We start from the raw sequence: 13,654 nt of genomic DNA, 5'->3' as shown, positions 1-13,654 counted from the left end.
CTGTTAATGAATTCAGGTTAGTTTTGTTAAATCTCTTGAAGGAACTATTAGTATTTGTATTTTTTTTTCTTAATCCACCATGATCCGGAAAGGTTGTGAGGAACCGCAGTATTTATAGCGCTCGTTCAGGCGGTGTGTTTGTGCTTGCTACGGCAGCACATATACTAAAATTGGAACGATACAGAGAAGATTAGCATGGCCCCTGCGCAAGGATGACACGCAAAATCGTGAAGCGTTACCATATTTTTGTTCTGAAAGGTGAAAGTCTGCTATAGAGCACTAGAAAGATAGATAGATAGAAGTCTGTAAAGTGTATAAATGTAAGTGTGTAAAGTGCAAATATCACCAGTAACAGCTGAAGACCAGATTTTCCATAGATGCATGTTACCTGTTATATGGCATTATAACACGTCATTGCTCGAATTTTCCACACTTCCGGTTCTCAGTGTCCATCCCAAGCTGGAAAAGAATGCCGCATTTATTTGCTAACATCAGATCAACATTTACACCAAGTTTGGTGTAAATACGTACAAAAAAATTGTGGTGAAATTTACCTTCACTTCCTGTTTGGAATAAAAACAACACTGACTTTCTAACACTTATAACAGTAAAATTAATAACTCTAACACTAGAAGCCCCACATTCACAGCTTGAACGAGCTTCTCCAGTTTCTGATGTATTTACAGAGATATTTTTCTCAAATCAATTGAATTTTGTGAAATTTGATTTTTTCATGTGCCGTGCTAATTTCACTTTTCCACGTTGTGTTTAATAGAGTTGTGTTGTAATGACTTTATTAACGCCATTGTGGATGAATGAATGAATCTCATACAAACACAAACACTCCACAAATACACTAAAATCTAGTGGAACATCTTCCCAGAAGAGTGGAGTTTATTCGAACAGTAAATGAGAGACTAAATGTGGAATGGAAGTAGAACTTGAAGACATTGATAATTAGCATTAGCTGTTATTTTCTTGTAGTGATGGTTTTTGGAGACTTGATGGAGGTTCAGATTTAAGAAATAATTCACTCTCATTTCTATTTTCAGATCTCATCCGTTAACGATCCAGATGACGCAGAGGTGCATGCTGGGAGTATGGAAATTCGAGCAGTTCCTGATGTTCTGATTGGCTGTATGTGTGATGATGCAATCAGCGTTTGGTTCACACACGCCACACACTCACCGCCATTTTACTTCCCATCTTTTTAGGAGTGTGTCGCACTGCAGCGTGCTTTAAGAGAACGAGATGGACATTGACAAACACACACACACACACACACACACACACACTTGATGAGAGGGACGTGGGGGAAGAGACGGTGTCATCGGTGCCAATCAGAACGCTAGGAATTGCTCGAATTTACATACTCCCAGCATGCACCGCGGCAGTCGGACACTGCAGATGATAAAATTATAAAATAAGAAGTGTTACACGGGTTATTTGGGTTATTAGTACATCTTTAAACGGCATATAGTCTGTGAGTGAATTCATGTCAGTTCTGTTAAGTCTCCTGAAGGAACTATCAGTGTTTGGGTTTTCTTAATCCACCATGATCCGGAAAGGTTGTGTGGAGCCGCAGTATTTATAGCGCTCGTTCAGGCGGTGTGTTTGTGCTTGCTACGGCAGCACATATACTAAAATTGGAACGATACAGAGAAGATTAGCATGGCCCCTGCGCAAGGATGACACGCAAAATCGTGAAGCGTTACCATATTTTTAGTCTCACCGTAAAACTTGTTTCATGTTCATTATAATGCACACAGTGTTACACATTTAGTGTGTGAAGTGTAGAGTTGCAATTAAACTTTATAAACGTCTCACACACAAATCACCAAACCTGAACATTTATTAAGATGAGTCAAAAGTTCAAAGTTGAAAATCTGCTATAGAGCACAAGATAGATAGATAGATAGATAGATAGAAGTCTGTGAAGTGTATAAACGTGTGAAGTGCAAATATCACTAGTGAAAGCTGAAGACCAGAAGACATTGGGATGGTCAGTATTTTTATTTTTCTATAGATGCATGTTACCTGTTATATGGCATTATAACACGTCATTGCTTAAACCTTCTCTCACTCTCACTTTCGGTTCTTGGTGTCCATACCAAGCTGGAAAAGAGTGCCGCATTTATTTGCTAACATCAGATCAACATTCACTCCAAGTAAATGTTTTTTTCATGTGCCGTGCTAATTTCCCTTTTCCACGTTGTGTTTAATAGAGTTGTGTTGTAATGACTTTATTAACGCCCTTGTGGATGAATGAATCTCATACAAACACAAACACTCCACAAATACACTAAAATCTAGTGGAACATCTTCCCAGAAGAGTGGAGTTTATTCGAACAGTAAATGAGAGACTAAATGTGGAATGAAAGTAGAACTTGAAGACATTGATAATTAGCATTAGCTGTTATTTTCTTGGAGTGATGGTTTTTGGAGACTTGATGGAGGTTCAGATTTAAGAAATAATTCACTCTCATTTCTATTTTCAGATCTCATCCTTTAACGATCCAGATTTCTGGAAGCAGATGAAAATGGCAATCAAATATGGCTTTCCTGTTTCAAGATATGGACGAGTACATTGACAACGTTCTGTAGAAGAACATGAAGGGAGCCGAGGGACGACAAGGAGGTCGATTATGACCCCAACTTTAAACTGTACTCCAACACCAAACTGGCAAATCCCAAATACTCCCTGGTGGTGTTTGGCAAAGCCATAAACTGGTGGACAATAGTCTGTTAAGGGGTGGGAGGAGGGAATAAGAAGGGGAAAAATAAAAAAAGAGGAAAAAGAGAAAGAAAAATTTAGAAAAATGGAAGAAAATAGAAAGTAAATGGAAAAATGAAACACCCCTTGCACATTTGTTATGGTTTTTGGCAGATTGATGTATATATTTTATAAAATATTGCCTTTTTATGTTCTTCCCGAATCTCTGATGTGAATGACGCCGGTTTGAATCCCACCTCAGACATGTTTCAAATCACCCAATAGTGCACAAAACCCTGAACTGCTGAAATTTGAATGAAAATAATGTGAATATTAATGAAAATAAATGACTTGTCACTCGTGTTAAATAATATCTGTGTGATTTGACTGGATAATTATTTTTACTGGAAATTGCAATAAAGTGCATAACGTGTGTTTTCTTTTCTCACTGTACTTATTTAACTTTTACCACTTTTTCATTGAAAGTCTCTTTCATTATATGGGGTACATGTTTTATGTTTATGTTTTATATTCTTAATAATAATAATAATAATAATAATAATAATAATAATGACTATGATAATGGGTTCAGCAGGTTCACAGAATAATTCACGAGTCACTGTTCTATGAACAACAAATAATTTATTTTAAGAAAATGCTACAAAAGTGATTAATTATCAAATGATAAACTATAAAAGATTCAAACACACAAAGATACAAATATAACAAAACTATGTATATATTAGCAAAGGTTATTTAACAATTGATATGATCAAGAACAATGATAAAAAAAGTCCCTAATTGGGTTTAAAACATCAACCTAATCATAAATAACTATAGATAATAATACAAGTACAGTGGTATCTTGACCTATGAGTGAATTAATGTATGAGCTTTCCGAGGTTGCTTTGTTACACGAGCAAAAAATAGAGATACGAGTTTGAGACGCCGAAGGGAAGCCAGAAAGCGAAGACTGAAGAAAAAGTACAAAATTGAAAGTTCAGGGATACGTAGTGTACAGTAGTGATAGAGAGAGTAGCAAAAAACGAGTTTTCCAGCGCCAAACGTGTTTTCGCCAGCGTCTTCCTTAGCTCAAGTCGTCTCATTTCCAAGATAAATACACTGTATAAAACCTTTATACATTATATCTTCACATACTCTTTCTATTATGTTTTTTTTTTTTTTTACAAGATTTGTTATTTAGAAATGTGTTTTCCTTATTTAATAACATGAAACATAAAAACGGGGTGGCATTTTGAGGGTTGGAATGGATTAAGGGCATTTAAAGTATTTTCAAAGGGGAAAATTGATTTGATGTGCGAGCAAATTGAGATACTCGTTCACGGATCGAATTAAACACGTAGGTCAAGGTACCACTGGAAATGTACAAAAATAAACTGTAAATTGTTATCAATTCTCTGAGTGGTTTAAAACACCAAGAAGGACTGGTTAAATTTGATTTGATTTTTGATTTGATAAAAGAGCAGAACGGGAAAAAACAGCAGGTTTGGTTATATGGCTATAAAAGGCTTTGGGGACATTCCAGAGATAATTGCGTGTGGAGTAAATATATAAATATGAAAATAATAAATGAGCATTGATAATGTAAGTGCAGGCTGTATAAGAGTTGGGGTGGAGGTAGAGGCCGGGACAGCGGGAGGAGTGGAGTAAAGTGGGTAAAACAGTTGCAACCCGTTATAAGAAAAATAAAGAGCGTGGAAAACAGATTTTATTCACCTTTTAGTCTCGATACTTTCTTACATACCTAAATAAGAACAAGCATTGCGAAATCTATACATTTATATGTTTAATCCACAATCCATCTCTGTACACTAGTGACAGTCTGAGGGCAGAAGTAAAGCGATAAAAAGATTATAGATAGATAATTTTTGAGCATTGAATTAAACATTTATTTCCAATTTGCTCTAATATTTCCCTCCACTTGTCTGGGAAGAAGTTCCACTAGATTTTTACAGTGTGTTCATGTATATTTGTGTTCATCAGCTACATGGGTGTTAAGAAAGGCAGGTACTGATGTAGGTGAGGTGAGGAGACCTGGGGTGCAGTCAGTGTTCACATTCATCCCAAAGGAGTTCAGTAGGGATGAGATCAGAGCTCTATAGCAGGCCACTCAAGATCTTCCTCTCCAAAGCATGTAAACCAGATCTTCCAGGAACTCACTTTGTGCACAGGTGCATTGCCGTGCTGGAACAGATTTGGGTTTCCAAGTTCAAGTGAATGCAAAATTGTATTATAGTGTATCTAAAGACGTCCTGTACAATTGAGTGCCTCCAGATTTGTGGTAACAGTTAGGAAAAAAACCACATAGAGCAGGAAAGGTCAGGTGTCCCAATACTTTGGCATATATATATATATATATATATATATATATATATATATATATATATATATATATATATATATATTTATTTATTTGCCATTAATATCCCAGATTGTAGGGTTTTTCCAGCTGCCCTTCTAAACTACTCAGTTATTATAATGTTTTACGAACGACAAATTTAAGGTGAGTTATCCTGTGCATTTTATCGAGGAAGTTTATCATTTATACTTTAACTGTATAGCAGATCTACAACATATAGAAACTATCTGACAAAACCTCAGATTTCAAATGACAACTACATACTACAGAAATGAAGAATATTAAAACATCCTTATTTAAAAAAAATAGCAACATGTGGCAGCATCCCTTATATAAAAGACAAACATATGTGTCATCCTTGCGCAGGGGCCATGCTAATCTTCTCTGTATCGTTCCAATTTTAGTATATGTGCTGCCGTAGCAAGCACAAACACACCGCCTGAAGGGACTCTATAAGTGCTTGGGTTCCACAACCTTTCTTCTTCATGGTTAGTACCAAAACACAACAAGTTCTTTCTGGAGACTCTCAGACCTGACTTGAATGCACTTACAGACCAATTTCCAGTTTGGATATGTACTAATCCCCGAATAAACCATTAAACACTTCAGACTCTATAGATTTACCATTTGATGTGTCAGACTGCAGAGGTGCATGCTGGGAGTATGGGAATTCGAGCAGTTGCTGTTGGTCTTGTTGGATCTTCGTGTGGTGAGGTAAGCAGTGATTTGTTCTTGCAATAACCCCCCGCCCCTGCACCATCAAACACACTTTGAATAGGAACATGGCAGTTTATAGGACAATCCTTGTGCTTTTCTTTACAATTTAGCCAGTGGATGGAGGAGAGTCTCAGCTTCTCTACAAAGCAATTTTAGTCAAATAAGTTTGTGTACTATAGCACCACCAACAGGCCAATATTCGCCTTACACTTAAGAACTAACATCTTTGGGCCTTTGGGTTTTCTGCAATTCACAATTCGATCCTCTAAAAAGATTCTCTCAAACAAGTTTGTTCCGATTGTCGCCAAATTTGCACAACTACATCATGTGAGCACCAACAGAACAAAAATATCTCTTAGTTCATTGAGATTCGGAATGGGTCACCGCTAATGGACTAAGGAGTTTGGCAGACAAGTGATGCAAGAATTTCTTGGCACAATCATGAATCAAATTCAGAACAAAGGTGGTCCAAAAATATGGTAACGCTTCACGATTTTGCGTGTCATCCTTGCGCAGGGGCCATGCTAATCTTCTCTGTATCGTTCCAATTTTAGTATATGTGCTGCCGTAGCAAGCACAAACACACCGCCTGAAGGGACTCTATAAGTGCTTGGGTTCCACAACCTTTCTTCTTCATGGTTAGTACCAAAACACAACAAGTTCTTTCTGGAGACTCTCAGACCTGACTTGAATGCACTTACAGACCAATTTCCAGTTTGGATATGTACTAATCCCCGAATAAACCATTAAACACTTCAGACTCTATAGATTTACCATTTGATGTGTCAGACTGCAGAGGTGCATGCTGGGAGTATGGGAATTCGAGCAGTTGCTGTTGGTCTTGTTGGATCTTCGTGGTGAGGTAAGCAGTGATTTGTTCTTGCAATAACCCCCCGCCCCTGCACCATCAAACACACTTTGAATAGGAACATGGCAGTTTATAGGACAATCCTTGTGCTTTTCTTTACAATTTAGCCAGTGGATGGAGGAGAGTCTCAGCTTCTCTACAAAGCAATTTTAGTCAAATAAGTTTGTGTACTATAGCACCACCAACAGGCCAATATTCGCCTTACACTTAAGAACTAACATCTTTGGGCCTTTGGGTTTTCTGCAATTCACAATTCGATCCTCTAAAAAGATTCTCTCAAACAAGTTTGTTCCAATTGTCGCCAAATTTGCACAACTACATCATATGAGCACCAACAGAACAAAAATATCTCTTAGTTCATTGAGATTCGAATGGGTCACCGCTAATGGACTAAGGAGTTTGGCAGACAAGTGATGCAAGAATTTCTTGGCACAATCATGAATCAAATTCAGAACAAAGGTGGTCCAAAAATATGGTAACGCTTCACGATTTTGCGTGTCATCCTTGCGCAGGGGCCATGCTAATCTTCTCTGTATCGTTCAATTTTAGTATATGTGCTGCCGTAGCAAGCACAAACACACCGCCTGAAGGGACTCTATAAGTGCTTGGGTTCCGACAACCTTTCTTCTTCATGGTTAGTACCAAAACACAACAAGTTCTTTCTGGAGACTCTCAGACCTGACTTGAATGCACTTACAGACCAATTTCCAGTTTGGATATGTACTAATCCCCGAATAAACCATTAAACACTTCAGACTCTATAGATTTACCATTTGATGTGTCAGACTGCAGAGGTGCATGCTGGGAGTATGGGAATTCGAGCAGTTGCTGTTGGTCTTGTTGGATCTTCGTGTGGTGAGGTAAGCAGTGATTTGTTCTTGCAATAACCCCCCGCCCCTGCACCATCAAACACACTTTGAATAGGAACATGGCAGTTTATAGGACAATCCTTGTGCTTTTCTTTACAATTTAGCCAGTGGATGGAGGAGAGTCTCAGCTTCTCTACAAAGCAATTTTAGTCAAATAAGTTTGTGTACTATAGCACCACCAACAGGCCAATATTCGCCTTACACTTAAGAACTAACATCTTTGGGCCTTTGGGTTTTCTGCAATTCACAATTCGATCCTCTAAAAAGATTCTCTCAAACAAGTTTGTTCCAATTGTCGCCAAATTTGCACAACTACATCATGTGAGCACCAACAGAACAAAAATATCTCTTAGTTCATTGAGATTCGAATGGGTCACCGCTAATGGACTAAGGAGTTTGGCAGACAAGTGATGCAAGAATTTCTTGGCACAATCATGAATCAAATTCAGAACAAAGGTGGTCCAAAAATATGGTAACGCTTCACGATTTTGCGTGTCATCCTTGCGCAGGGGCCATGCTAATCTTCTCTGTATCGTTCAATTTTAGTATATGTGCTGCCGTAGCAAGCACAAACACACCGCCTGAAGGGACTCTATAAGTGCTGGGGTTCCTCACAACCTTTCATCTTCATTGTTAGTACCAAAACACACCAAGTTCTTTCAGGAGACTCGCCGACCTGAACTGAATACAGACCAATTTCCAGTTTGGATATTTATTATTGAGATTCGGAATGGGTCACCGCTAATGGACTAAGGAGTTTGGCAGACAAGTGATGCAAGAATTTCTTGGCACAATCATGAATCAAATTCAGAACAAAGGTGGTCCAAAAATATGGTAACGCTTCACGATTTTGCGTGTCATCCTTGCGCAGGGGCCATGCTAATCTTCTCTGTATCGTTCCAATTTTAGTATATGTGCTGCCGTAGCAAGCACAAACACACCGCCTGAAGGGACTCTATAAGTGCTTGGGTTCCGCACAACCTTTCTTCTTCATGGTTAGTACCAAAACACAACAAGTTCTTTCTGGAGACTCTCAGACCTGACTTGAATGCACTTACAGACCAATTTCCAGTTTGGATATGTACTAATCCCCGAATAAACCATTAAACACTTCAGACTCTATAGATTTACCATTTGATGTGTCAGACTGCAGAGGTGCATGCTGGGAGTATGGGAATTCGAGCAGTTGCTGTTGGTCTTGTTGGATCTTCGTGTGGTGAGGTAAGCAGTGATTTGTTCTTGCAATAACCCCCCGCCCCTGCACCATCAAACACACTTTGAATAGGAACATGGCAGTTTATAGGACAATCCTTGTGCTTTTCTTTACAATTTAGCCAGTGGATGGAGGAGAGTCTCAGCTTCTCTACAAAGCAATTTTAGTCAAATAAGTTTGTGTACTATAGCACCACCAACAGGCCAATATTCGCCTTACACTTAAGAACTAACATCTTTGGGCCTTTGGGTTTTCTGCAATTCACAATTCGATCCTCTAAAAAGATTCTCTCAAACAAGTTTGTTCCAATTGTCGCCAAATTTGCACAACTACATCATATGAGCACCAACAGAACAAAAATATCTCTTAGTTCATTGAGATTCGGAATGGGTCACCGCTAATGGACTAAGGAGTTTGGCAGACAAGTGATGCAAGAATTTCTTGGCACAATCATGAATCAAATTCAGAACAAAGGTGGTCCAAAAATATGGTAACGCTTCACGATTTTGCGTGTCATCCTTGCGCAGGGGCCATGCTAATCTTCTCTGTATCGTTCCAATTTTAGTATATGTGCTGCCGTAGCAAGCACAAACACACCGCCTGAAGGGACTCTATAAGTGCTTGGGTTCCGCACAACCTTTCTTCTTCATGGTTAGTACCAAAACACAACAAGTTCTTTCTGGAGACTCTCAGACCTGACTTGAATGCACTTACAGACCAATTTCCAGTTTGGATATGTACTAATCCCCGAATAAACCATTAAACACTTCAGACTCTATAGATTTACCATTTGATGTGTCAGACTGCAGAGGTGCATGCTGGGAGTATGGGAATTCGAGCAGTTGCTGTTGGTCTTGTTGGATCTTCGTGGTGAGGTAAGCAGTGATTTGTTCTTGCAATAACCCCCCGCCCCTGCACCATCAAACACACTTTGAATAGGAACATGGCAGTTTATAGGACAATCCTTGTGCTTTTCTTTACAATTTAGCCAGTGGATGGAGGAGAGTCTCAGCTTCTCTACAAAGCAATTTTAGTCAAATAAGTTTGTGTACTATAGCACCACCAACAGGCCAATATTCGCCTTACACTTAAGAACTAACATCTTTGGGCCTTTGGGTTTTCTGCAATTCACAATTCGATCCTCTAAAAAGATTCTCTCAAACAAGTTTGTTCCAATTGTCGCCAAATTTGCACAACTACATCATGTGAGCACCAACAGAACAAAACTATCTCTTAGTTCATTGATATTCGGAATGGGTCACCGCTAATGGACTAAGGAGTTTGGCAGACAAGTGATGCAAGAATTTCTTGGCACAATCATGAATCAAATTCAGAACAAAGGTGGTCCAAAAATATGGTAACGCTTCACGATTTTGCGTGTCATCCTTGCGCAGGGGCCATGCTAATCTTCTCTGTATCGTTCCAATTTTAGTATATGTGCTGCCGTAGCAAGCACAAACACACCGCCTGAAGGGACTCTATAAGTGCTTGGGTTCCGCACAACCTTTCTTCTTCATGGTTAGTACCAAAACACAACAAGTTCTTTCTGGAGACTCTCAGACCTGACTTGAATGCACTTACAGACCAATTTCCAGTTTGGATATGTACTAATCCCCGAATAAACCATTAAACACTTCAGACTCTATAGATTTACCATTTGATGTGTCAGACTGCAGAGGTGCATGCTGGGAGTATGGGAATTCGAGCAGTTGCTGTTGGTCTTGTTGGATCTTCGTGGTGAGGTAAGCAGTGATTTGTTCTTGCAATAACCCCCCGCCCCTGCACCATCAAACACACTTTGAATAGGAACATGGCAGTTTATAGGACAATCCTTGTGCTTTTCTTTACAATTTAGCCAGTGGATGGAGGAGAGTCTCAGCTTCTCTACAAAGCAATTTTAGTCAAATAAGTTTGTGTACTATAGCACCACCAACAGGCCAATATTCGCCTTACACTTAAGAACTAACATCTTTGGGCCTTTGGGTTTTCTGCAATTCACAATTCGATCCTCTAAAAAGATTCTCTCAAACAAGTTTGTTCCAATTGTCGCCAAATTTGCACAACTACATCATGTGAGCACCAACAGAACAAAACTATCTCTTAGTTCATTGATATTCGGAATGGGTCACCGCTAATGGACTAAGGAGTTTGGCAGACAAGTGATGCAAGAATTTCTTGGCACAATCATGAATCAAATTCAGAACAAAGGTGGTCCAAAAATATGGTAACGCTTCACGATTTTGCGTGTCATCCTTGCGCAGGGGCCATGCTAATCTTCTCTGTATCGTTCAATTTTAGTATATGTGCTGCCGTAGCAAGCACAAACACACCGCCTGAAGGGACTCTATAAGTGCTTGGGTTCCGCACAACCTTTCTTCTTCATGGTTAGTACCAAAACACAACAAGTTCTTTCTGGAGACTCTCAGACCTGACTTGAATGCACTTACAGACCAATTTCCAGTTTGGATATGTACTAATCCCCGAATAAACCATTAAACACTTCAGACTCTATAGATTTACCATTTGATGTGTCAGACTGCAGAGGTGCATGCTGGGAGTATGGGAATTCGAGCAGTTGCTGTTGGTCTTGTTGGATCTTCGTGTGGTGAGGTAAGCAGTGATTTGTTCTTGCAATAACCCCCCGCCCCTGCACCATCAAACACACTTTGAATAGGAACATGGCAGTTTATAGGACAATCCTTGTGCTTTTCTTTACAATTTAGCCAGTGGATGGAGGAGAGTCTCAGCTTCTCTACAAAGCAATTTTAGTCAAATAAGTTTGTGTACTATAGCACCACCAACAGGCCAATATTCGCCTTACACTTAAGAACTAACATCTTTGGGCCTTTGGGTTTTCTGCAATTCACAATTCGATCCTCTAAAAAGATTCTCTCAAACAAGTTTGTTCCAATTGTCGCCAAATTTGCACAACTACATCATGTGAGCACCAACAGAACAAAAATATCTCTTAGTTCATTGATATTCGGAATGGGTCACCGCTAATGGACTAAGGAGTTTGGCAGACAAGTGATGCAAGAATTTCTTGGCACAATCATGAATCAAATTCAGAACAAAGGTGGTCCAAAAATATGGTAACGCTTCACGATTTTGCGTGTCATCCTTGCGCAGGGGCCATGCTAATCTTCTCTGTATCGTTCCAATTTTAGTATATGTGCTGCCGTAGCAAGCACAAACACACCGCCTGAAGGGACTCTATAAGTGCTTGGGTTCCGCACAACCTTTCTTCTTCATGGTTAGTACCAAAACACAACAAGTTCTTTCTGGAGACTCTCAGACCTGACTTGAATGCACTTACAGACCAATTTCCAGTTTGGATATGTACTAATCCCCGAATAAACCATTAAACACTTCAGACTCTATAGATTTACCATTTGATGTGTCAGACTGCAGAGGTGCATGCTGGGAGTATGGGAATTCGAGCAGTTGCTGTTGGTCTTGTTGGATCTTCGTGTGGTGAGGTAAGCAGTGATTTGTTCTTGCAATAACCCCCCGCCCCTGCACCATCAAACACACTTTGAATAGGAACATGGCAGTTTATAGGACAATCCTTGTGCTTTTCTTTACAATTTAGCCAGTGGATGGAGGAGAGTCTCAGCTTCTCTACAAAGCAATTTTAGTCAAATAAGTTTGTGTACTATAGCACCACCAACAGGCCAATATTCGCCTTACACTTAAGAACTAACATCTTTGGGCCTTTGGGTTTTCTGCAATTCACAATTCGATCCTCTAAAAAGATTCTCTCAAACAAGTTTGTTCCAATTGTCGCCAAATTTGCACAACTACATCATGTGAGCACCAACAGAACAAAACTATCTCTTAGTTCATTGATATTCGGAATGGGTCACCGCTAATGGACTAAGGAGTTTGGCAGACAAGTGATGCAAGAATTTCTTGGCACAATCATGAATCAAATTCAGAACAAAGGTGGTCCAAAAATATGGTAACGCTTCACGATTTTGCGTGTCATCCTTGCAGGGGCCATGCTAATCTTCTCTGTATCGTTCAATTTTAGTATATGTGCTGCCGTAGCAAGCACAAACACACCGCCTGAAGGGACTCTATAAGTGCTTGGGTTCCACAACCTTTCTTCTTCATGGTTAGTACCAAAACACAACAAGTTCTTTCTGGAGACTCTCAGACCTGACTTGAATGCACTTACAGACCAATTTCCAGTTTGGATATGTACTAATCCCCGAATAAACCATTAAACACTTCAGACTCTATAGATTTACCATTTGATGTGTCAGACTGCAGAGGTGCATGCTGGGAGTATGGGAATTCGAGCAGTTGCTGTTGGTCTTGTTGGATCTTCGTGTGGTGAGGTAAGCAGTGATTTGTTCTTGCAATAACCCCCCGCCCCTGCACCATCAAACACACTTTGAATAGGAACATGGCAGTTTATAGGACAATCCTTGTGCTTTTCTTTACAATTTAGCCAGTGGATGGAGGAGAGTCTCAGCTTCTCTACAAAGCAATTTTAGTCAAATAAGTTTGTGTACTATAGCACCACCAACAGGCCAATATTCGCCTTACACTTAAGAACTAACATCTTTGGGCCTTTGGGTTTTCTGCAATTCACAATTCGATCCTCTAAAAAGATTCTCTCAAACAAGTTTGTTCCAATTGTCGCCAAATTTGCACAACTACATCATGTGAGCACCAACAGAACAAAACTATCTCTTAGTTCATTGATATTCGGAATGGGTCACCGCTAATGGACTAAGGAGTTTGGCAGACAAGTGATGCAAGAATTTCTTGGCACAATCATGAATCAAATTCAGAACAAAGGTGGTCCAAAAATATGGTAACGCTTCACGATTTTGCGTGTCATCCTTGCGCAGGGGCCATGCTAATCTTCTCTGTATCGTTCCAA

At 39.5% G+C, this 13,654-nt stretch overlaps 11 non-coding genes and 2 pseudogenes across 11 annotated transcripts; 2 read left to right on the top strand and 11 right to left on the bottom strand.

Moving 5' to 3' along the window:
- The first annotated feature begins 140 nt into the window (after positions 1-140).
- LOC124381061 lies at positions 141-247 on the top strand. The gene has a single exon (XR_006924776.1). It is a non-coding gene; the product is annotated as a U6 spliceosomal RNA (small nuclear RNA).
- Positions 248-1,616: 1,369 nt separating this feature from the next.
- On the top strand, positions 1,617-1,723 carry LOC124381060. Its single transcript, XR_006924775.1, has one exon. It is a non-coding gene; the product is annotated as a U6 spliceosomal RNA (small nuclear RNA).
- A 3,702-nt stretch (positions 1,724-5,425) lies between these two features.
- LOC124381069 lies at positions 5,426-5,521 on the bottom strand (annotated as a pseudogene).
- Positions 5,522-6,281: 760 nt separating this feature from the next.
- On the bottom strand, positions 6,282-6,388 carry LOC124381059. Its single transcript, XR_006924774.1, has one exon. It is a non-coding gene; the product is annotated as a U6 spliceosomal RNA (small nuclear RNA).
- Positions 6,389-7,145: 757 nt separating this feature from the next.
- LOC124381067 lies at positions 7,146-7,251 on the bottom strand. Its single transcript, XR_006924782.1, has one exon. It is a non-coding gene; the product is annotated as a U6 spliceosomal RNA (small nuclear RNA).
- A 760-nt stretch (positions 7,252-8,011) lies between these two features.
- LOC124381066 lies at positions 8,012-8,117 on the bottom strand. The gene has a single exon (XR_006924781.1). It is a non-coding gene; the product is annotated as a U6 spliceosomal RNA (small nuclear RNA).
- Positions 8,118-8,373: 256 nt separating this feature from the next.
- LOC124381058 lies at positions 8,374-8,480 on the bottom strand. Its single transcript, XR_006924773.1, has one exon. It is a non-coding gene; the product is annotated as a U6 spliceosomal RNA (small nuclear RNA).
- A 762-nt stretch (positions 8,481-9,242) lies between these two features.
- Positions 9,243-9,349, bottom strand: LOC124381057. The gene has a single exon (XR_006924772.1). It is a non-coding gene; the product is annotated as a U6 spliceosomal RNA (small nuclear RNA).
- A 760-nt stretch (positions 9,350-10,109) lies between these two features.
- On the bottom strand, positions 10,110-10,216 carry LOC124381055. The gene has a single exon (XR_006924771.1). It is a non-coding gene; the product is annotated as a U6 spliceosomal RNA (small nuclear RNA).
- A 760-nt stretch (positions 10,217-10,976) lies between these two features.
- Positions 10,977-11,082, bottom strand: LOC124381065. Its single transcript, XR_006924780.1, has one exon. It is a non-coding gene; the product is annotated as a U6 spliceosomal RNA (small nuclear RNA).
- A 762-nt stretch (positions 11,083-11,844) lies between these two features.
- On the bottom strand, positions 11,845-11,951 carry LOC124381054. The gene has a single exon (XR_006924770.1). It is a non-coding gene; the product is annotated as a U6 spliceosomal RNA (small nuclear RNA).
- Positions 11,952-12,713: 762 nt separating this feature from the next.
- On the bottom strand, positions 12,714-12,817 carry LOC124381068. The gene has a single exon (XR_006924783.1). It is a non-coding gene; the product is annotated as a U6 spliceosomal RNA (small nuclear RNA).
- Positions 12,818-13,577: 760 nt separating this feature from the next.
- On the bottom strand, positions 13,578-13,654 carry LOC124381070 (annotated as a pseudogene).

Source organism: Silurus meridionalis, chromosome 27 (assembly GCF_014805685.1).
Source record: "Silurus meridionalis isolate SWU-2019-XX chromosome 27, ASM1480568v1, whole genome shotgun sequence".
Lineage (NCBI taxonomy): Eukaryota > Metazoa > Chordata > Actinopteri > Siluriformes > Siluridae > Silurus > Silurus meridionalis.
This window is presented reverse-complemented; position numbering and strand designations above follow the sequence as displayed.